This window comes from Apodemus sylvaticus, chromosome 6 (assembly GCF_947179515.1).
Source record: "Apodemus sylvaticus chromosome 6, mApoSyl1.1, whole genome shotgun sequence".
Taxonomy (NCBI): Eukaryota; Metazoa; Chordata; class Mammalia; order Rodentia; family Muridae; genus Apodemus; species Apodemus sylvaticus.
In genome coordinates, this window is record NC_067477.1 from 12643617 (window position 1) to 12650584 (window position 6968).

The 6968-nt window shown below is 49.3% G+C and overlaps 1 pseudogene; it reads left to right on the top strand.

Moving 5' to 3' along the window:
* The window catches only part of LOC127687809 (polymerase delta-interacting protein 3-like), a 106914-nt pseudogene extending 100157 nt beyond the window's left edge, over positions 1 to 6757 (top strand).
* The last annotated feature ends 211 nt before the right edge of the window (positions 6758 to 6968 follow it).

Consider the following 6968-nt stretch of genomic DNA (forward strand, 5'->3'; position numbering starts at 1 on the left):
TAGCCATCACAGCCATACTGATCATACTGGACATGTGAGCATTTGTAGAGAAGACTCTAAGACAGACATGAGGCATGGCAGATCAGGTGGACAAAACGGGGAGGCAGGAGTATTAGTTGGGGATCCCAGAGGAACCCAATGGCAGGGGAGATGTCTGGATATAAGCATTGGAGAATTAGGTTCATGCACTGGCAGGAGGTGAGAAGCCCCATCGTCTGACATCTACAAGCTGAGGATCTAGGAGAAGAGAGCCCTGGGAAGCAGGAGGCCCATAGAGGCATCCACATGTGTGAGGGCTGGAGGAAAGAGGGTGGGTGTCCACTTCATGCAGGCAGTCAGAAAGCAGCAGAGTGTGAATTTGCTCTTCCTCTAGCTTTGGACCCATTAGGACTCTTAGAGAATTAGATGAGATGCTCACACTGAGAAGACATGGAACCGGAGGCTAACCTCATCTTGACTCACCTTCAGAATCACACGCAAGGACAGAATCTAAGCTGGGTCACAGTGTCCCACTCCCACAGCGCCAGGTCACGAACTGTCATGAGGAGCTCAGGGCAAAGTCCACTCTCACCTCACTCTTGTGATTACTGTCAAACCTGAGCTCAGGAAACCAACTTGCTCGGGAATAAGAGCAACAAGTGTAAGAAATCCACTCGGTGTCAGGAAAGACAGAGTCTGTGGAAATGGCATGCTTGGGAAAGGAGCAAGGAGTGGGTCTCAGTCTGGGAAGATTCTGTCTTTAGAGTCCATGAAGGCGGCCTGAGGACTCTCAGAGGAAGTGTGAGGTATTCGGCCGGAATCCTGGTGAGGCAGAGGGTGAGGCTGACCGAGCAGCTACAGATGGTGTGCTTGGTGTCTCCACTTCTCTTGTTTTCTTCCGCCTTGGCTTCCATATGAAGCCGAGCGCCCTGGCTGGCTGTAGAAACTGTGGAAACAACCAAGTCAAGAGCGCAGAGACCCTTTTGTTGGACTCTGAAATGCCCATGGCTTCCTCTGTTCTCAGACGTATGCCCACCTCTGAGTAACCGTCTAATAGGGTGGTGCTATCCATCACAGAAGCAAAGGACACTTGAGTTCTGAATGTGTGGTGGTCATCTCAGGACATAAAGCTGTAGATTTCATCAGGTGACAGTTTGGGTTCATGAAGCCATGTGCAGTGCAAATCCTTTACAAGTTTAAAAACCTTTGGAAACAGTATCTGTGTTGGGCCGGAAAAAAAAAGGCAAAATTTGTGACCTGCTTGCCTGTTCCTGTGCTTTCAAAGTCTACAATTTCTAGGGAAATTGTAAATTATTGAAAAATAAAGGACCTCTGTGGTACATTGGACCATCCACAATCCCCTTCAGTGCCCTGTCAGCTTGTCTGAGTATGGTTTTAAGTCCAGCTATGTGTGCATGATTCTATTAACACTGTGTATCCTTTCTTCCTCTCTCTGGTCCATTTCCCACCCTCTACCTTACTTCTCATTCTGGTGTGTGTATGTGCATGTGTGCATGTATGTGTGTGTGTGCATGCATACATGTGTGTGCATGCAAGTGTATGTACACACATATGTGTCTGTGTGTTCCTCTGTGTGCATGCAGGTAAGTGAGCATGTGCAGAGCATTGGCCTGGAGGTCACCAGGTCACCAGGTCACCAGGTCACCAGGTAGCCCAGACTAGCTGCTCCTAGTTCTAAGGCTCCTCCCCTCTCTGCCTCCCCAGCTCAGACTATAGGTGCCACCACACCCAGCTTTTTATATGGGCCCTGGAGTTTGAATTCAGATCCACAAGCTTATGTGACAAGCATTTTATTGACAGGGCCATCTTCTGAGCCCTCCACACTGTTTTTAAGAGGGCCACTACTGGCACTTCACCCCTGGAGAGATCGCCTTGCATGTGAAGATAAGTGGCCCATGTTGGAGATGCCACAGCTGTTCTTCAAGCATCTTCATCCTTGGAGAGCTCCTTTTGGGGGTGGAAACGGCTTTTAGATATTTGATAAATTCATCAGGAGTGAGGGCGGGTTCAGGGAACAGCCCAGCACCTTTGTTTCTCCGTGCTATTTTATGAAGATCCCCATTGGGCTATGGAGAATTCTATTGAGAGAGGAAAAAAGTCAAAAGCTTATAAACAAAGATGCTGATGGTGATGGGGCCTTTCTTTGTAACTGAATAAGCGGTCTTAATTCAATAAAGTGCAATCACAAAAGGCTTAGATTGGAAGTCTCTTGTGTATTTCAAAGTCTGGCTGAAGTATAATGAGCCAAATTGATTCCTTCCAAACAAGTGAAACCCGTGAAATAATGAGGGGGGAGAATCCCTTCCTATGAACAAATATGAAACACTGAAAAAGTACAAGAGGACTTGCCATCTCCAGCAGAGAAAGGACTCGCCTGCCGAGAAGGATCCACGGAAGGGAGGGGGAAGGGGAGCAAGCCACCTCAACTCTGCTGAGCCCCCTGACTCTCCTTCCTTCTTTTGCTCAAAGCCACCAGATATCAAATGGAAACTGTGCAGGAGAGGTGGCCCCCAGCTGCTCAAGACTGCAGACATGGAAGAGTCCAGCTATCGCGGGCAAGGCAAGCCTATGTGACCTCGCATGTGACATATTTCCTGACTGAGACCACTAACCCCATAACTCCATCCTATTCATTGCACTCATTTCTTTGATATTTATTGATACCAATCAGCACTGAGGAGGTGAGCCTGTAGTCCCATGGCTTATGGCCATTGGGACGTAGGTCCCATGTGACAGTAAACAGTAATGTATAATTTACACTTATTATTAATTATTATTGATTTCATCTTGACCAACAGTAACCTGCAGCAGAAGACAGGAAAGAGTGAACCTGAGGTTAAGCTGAGGATCGGGAGGGAGATTTCTCTGAGGAAGTCATGTTTAAACGTTTGATGGATACACGCGTATGGGAAAGGTGGGAATAGTGGGCTTGGCAGCTAGCATAATAGGTGAAGGACCCAGATGTGGTAAGAGAAAGGCTGCACCAGGGGGAAGGTTGGCAGGGCTAAACATCCCAACTAGCATCCTGTGGTGGCAGGGTCTTCCCGCCTTCTCCCATGCTCTTAAACCTCCCCAAATGTTACTAGAGGCCAGGGTGAGCGATTCCAGCTGTAAGGTCTGGAAATGCCCTGGAATGTAGTCACTTCCTAGGAGCTGAAGATCAGGTCAGCAGCACCCCAGCTGACCCCTCTCCTCTGGCTGCTCCTTGGTCATCCCGTCCTCTGTAGCCTTGAAGAGATGGCGACAGTGGACAGGAGCTGAGGAGATCCCTTCCTCTCCTCGTGTGCCAGCATCAGTTCCTGACAGGCTATCTGGGAAAGACCACAAGCCCACGTCCTTCTCCTCCTCCTTCTTCTTCCTCCTTCTCCACTTCTTGTTTAGACTGAGAATAAAGGAATTCATAACCATGGTGAGGCAAAAGCCACACGTCTTCTAGGCTACTGCAGAGAGGGAAATGCACCTCAGGACCCTGGGGTCCCACACGCCCTGGTCCTGCCCTTCTTGATTCAGGTGAGGCCGAGGGGGTAGGGTTGGGACTCAGGTCCTTCAATCCTGCAGTGGAAGGCAGCTGGCCCAGTGGGCTGGACATGTAGGGCTTTATATTTGTCCTTATCATCATCTTGATGAAGTCTAACTTTTCAAGATGGCAATAAGCAGTTTGGACAGAGTCAGGAGCTTGGAGCGTTGCTCCAGAACCTGTTTTCTTCCCTGGGCGTTATCGGCAACACGCCATATGGTTTTCCCCCAGCCATGCGGCCGCTCATAGGTTTTGACTCCCAATTGAACAACCGAGCTAATAGAATTCACCACTTCATCAGGGTATCACAGCAATCCTCAGAGTGTCTATAAATGCCTTTGAACTCCTTGGGGAAAAAACCCCATGCTATCAAAATACCACGAGAAATCTATATAAATGTCATCCTAACTCCAGAGCTTCAGTTTGAGTGCGGGGATTTCAGGCTTATGCGGATGCGTTTTATTTTATCATCACGAAAGTTACGTGCCTCCCCTGGAGCTCTGAGTTCTAGTTCTTTCTTTTTCTTTCTCACTTTTTCCTTATTTATTTATTTTTTAATAGACAGTACTGCATGCCAGGTTGAGATGCTAAGGCCTTTTTTCCCCAAGTGGTCTCTCTTGTGAGGCTTTTCTTCTCCTTTAGTAAAGACTAATTTAGGGCTGGAGAGATGAGCTGGTTCAGCAGTTAAGAGTACTTTCTGCTCTTGTAGAGGACCTGAGTTCTGTTCCCAGCACCTGCTTCAGGTGACTCCCAACTGCTTGTAACTCCAGCTCAGGAAAGACCAACAGACAGAGATACACACCCTCTCCCTCTCCCTCTCCCTCTCCCTCTCCTCCCTCCCCCTCTCTCCCTCCCTCCTTCCCCTCCCCCCTCTCTCTTTCTCATACACACACACACACACACACACACACACACTTTACAAATAAAATGAAATCTTTTTTACAAAAGTAGTTTGCAGGTGAAAGTGTTTCCTTACACACATCAGTGGATCCCGTCTAGTCATTTAACATGGCTTCTGAGCTTAGGGTGTTCATTCTTGGGGTTTCTTGTACCCAAGGCAAGAGCAGATGGTATGTATCACCCAGTTTTCAGGCTGCACTTCCTTGTTACAGCTTAATGATCGAACACTGCTTTGCCTTTCTGTGGGGGAACTGAGAATACGTTTCTCTGGGCAGATCTGCAAGAGTTTGTCTTCGCAAAAGCCCCGGGACTGTTTATTTGACTCTCCCATGCATCTGAATTATACTTAGGTCCTCGTGTTTACTGCAGAGATTTTTCCAAAAGGAGAAAAAAAAAAAAGATCTAGCGACCCCAAATTAGTTCAGGAACCAGCGTGTCCCTCGCTTTAAGGAACACGGTAAACATTTCAGAGGAGCATGCCAGCTCACTATCTGACTCTCTGTAGAGAAAACAGCAGCAGTTAAGCAATGCGTGCCAAGAGCAAGTCTGGGGACCATGTTGATTTGCAGAGAGAAGGATGGGAGTTGGCTAGTCACTGTTCTTCCCGCTCTGCACTTGCTGCAGGGAGGCAGAGGCCTACTTGGTAGGGTGTCCGTCTCCCTGGGGAGCTGAGGGCCTGCCTCCACATCCTTGCTGTCAGAGGTTCCTGATGGACAGTGAGTTGAGGAATGATTCCTCCACTTGGCTTCTCCCTGTGAGGTGGGAAATGGCTCCCCAGTGGGGGCGGGAGGGGGAGGCTGAAGGATGGATGGAGGAGAGTCTTGGAGAGCCTGGGGTCAGCCCTTGCCCTAGAGTCTGGACATCTGCTTGGGGTTCACAGGAGAAAAGTAGGCTTGTAGGGAACGGGAATAGGAAACTTTCACAAGACACCAAAGACCTTTCCCCATCCCGCCCCTTCCGCGCCCCCTTTTTAATTTTTCTGGCTAAACATAATTAACACGTCTCAGGGTTGTTGGGGATTTCGGTTTGCTTATAAAGAACAGGCTTGCTGGCACCCAGGGCCCAACAGAAAGGAGCTTGCTCATTTACCACATATATCTGGGCATCTGGGGCAAAAAATTTGAGTGTCGGCCCCCACCCTTGGCCCCAGCTGAAAGGCCATCCAACAGCCACGCCAAGCCTGTGGCACTTGTTCCCAGGGCTCCGAATGTGTTCTGTCTCCTCACCACTGGGGATCTGGGAGATGAGGGCAGCTGGCTGGCCACACACACACCTCCTGGTGAGGTTGGAAAAATCTTAATTTTGTTTTATAGGCCATAGGTCAGCCCGTCTGTGTCGATTCTTGTAATTGGGCAAGACATGTTTTGTGTGGCCCCAATTACATCTTTTCTTTCAGACCCAACGGGAGCCATCAATTAGGACCACGCCGGTGCCTACAGCTGACCTGAACTGTGTGAAGACAGAGCTTCCATGAAATGCCCTGCAACCACTTTGTTTCCCAAGGATCTTAATTATAAGGAGTCTTCCTGGTGCAGGATCAAATGGCTTCCACCCCTTTAGGCCTGTAGCCCCCAGAGGCCGGTGCTTCCTCCTGTGTTTGGTGTTTCTTTTCCACCTCAGTGTGACAGAGCTCTGGAGGCTTTATGGCAAAAGAACTCTGAGGAGAACCTGTGCTTAGGAGCTGCTCCTGAGACTGGGACCTTTTCAGAAGTGCTTTCTCTCTGGCAAATCCTTTGTAGAACAGGTGGAGGGGGGGTGCCAACAGTGTTCTGAACTCCCCATCTCCCCTTCTTCAAGTCCAACGTAACAAATCCCTTGGATGCAGTTTGACTCAGTTTCCCCAGCTGGAGATCAGGTGGCTGGGTGCTAGGCCTAACCAACCCTTTAAGTACAACTTGAAATTGTTTCCAAGAGTTGGTGAGTGCTTCATAGGTAACTTTAGACAAGGTTGACTAGGGATACTTTGCAGCAGATGCTCATGGTCTTCGCTGATCTCTGCCATTGATGCCTGACCCAATGATGATCAGTACAAGTACCGGGGGAGGGGACCCAGGGCCCTCTGGTATTTCACAGCTACCCTTCCCTACCAGCTTGCAGAGAGGGAGCTCTGGACAGAGGTGGCACATTTGCATAGGCGCCAAGGAGGCCCTTCTCTGGAAAGGGGTCAAGACCAGACCCTCTTCCCTTTTGTAGTTTGGTGAGGAACAGGCCAGGCACAGTGCTGACTTGGAGCTGTTGGCAGAGACAGGCACCAGCGTTGCCAATGGAGAGCCGGCTCACCATGACAGAAATGCAGGGACGGTGTCTGCGGGCTCCTGGGATGATGGTCCCCCACAGTGAGAGATGGACGCAGTGGGGGTGGGGGGCTCAGTAGGAATGATGGCCATTGTGGGAGATGAAGCAAAGAAAGGTCTAATTTTTCCATGTGTTAGTGGAGTGTTTTTGCAATCAATCCCCCTACAGAATCTTCTTGTGGCTATGGGCCAAAGCCTGTTACATGAGGTAGACCTTCCTACAAGCACCCATTCTTGCCCCCATGATAGCCCAGTAA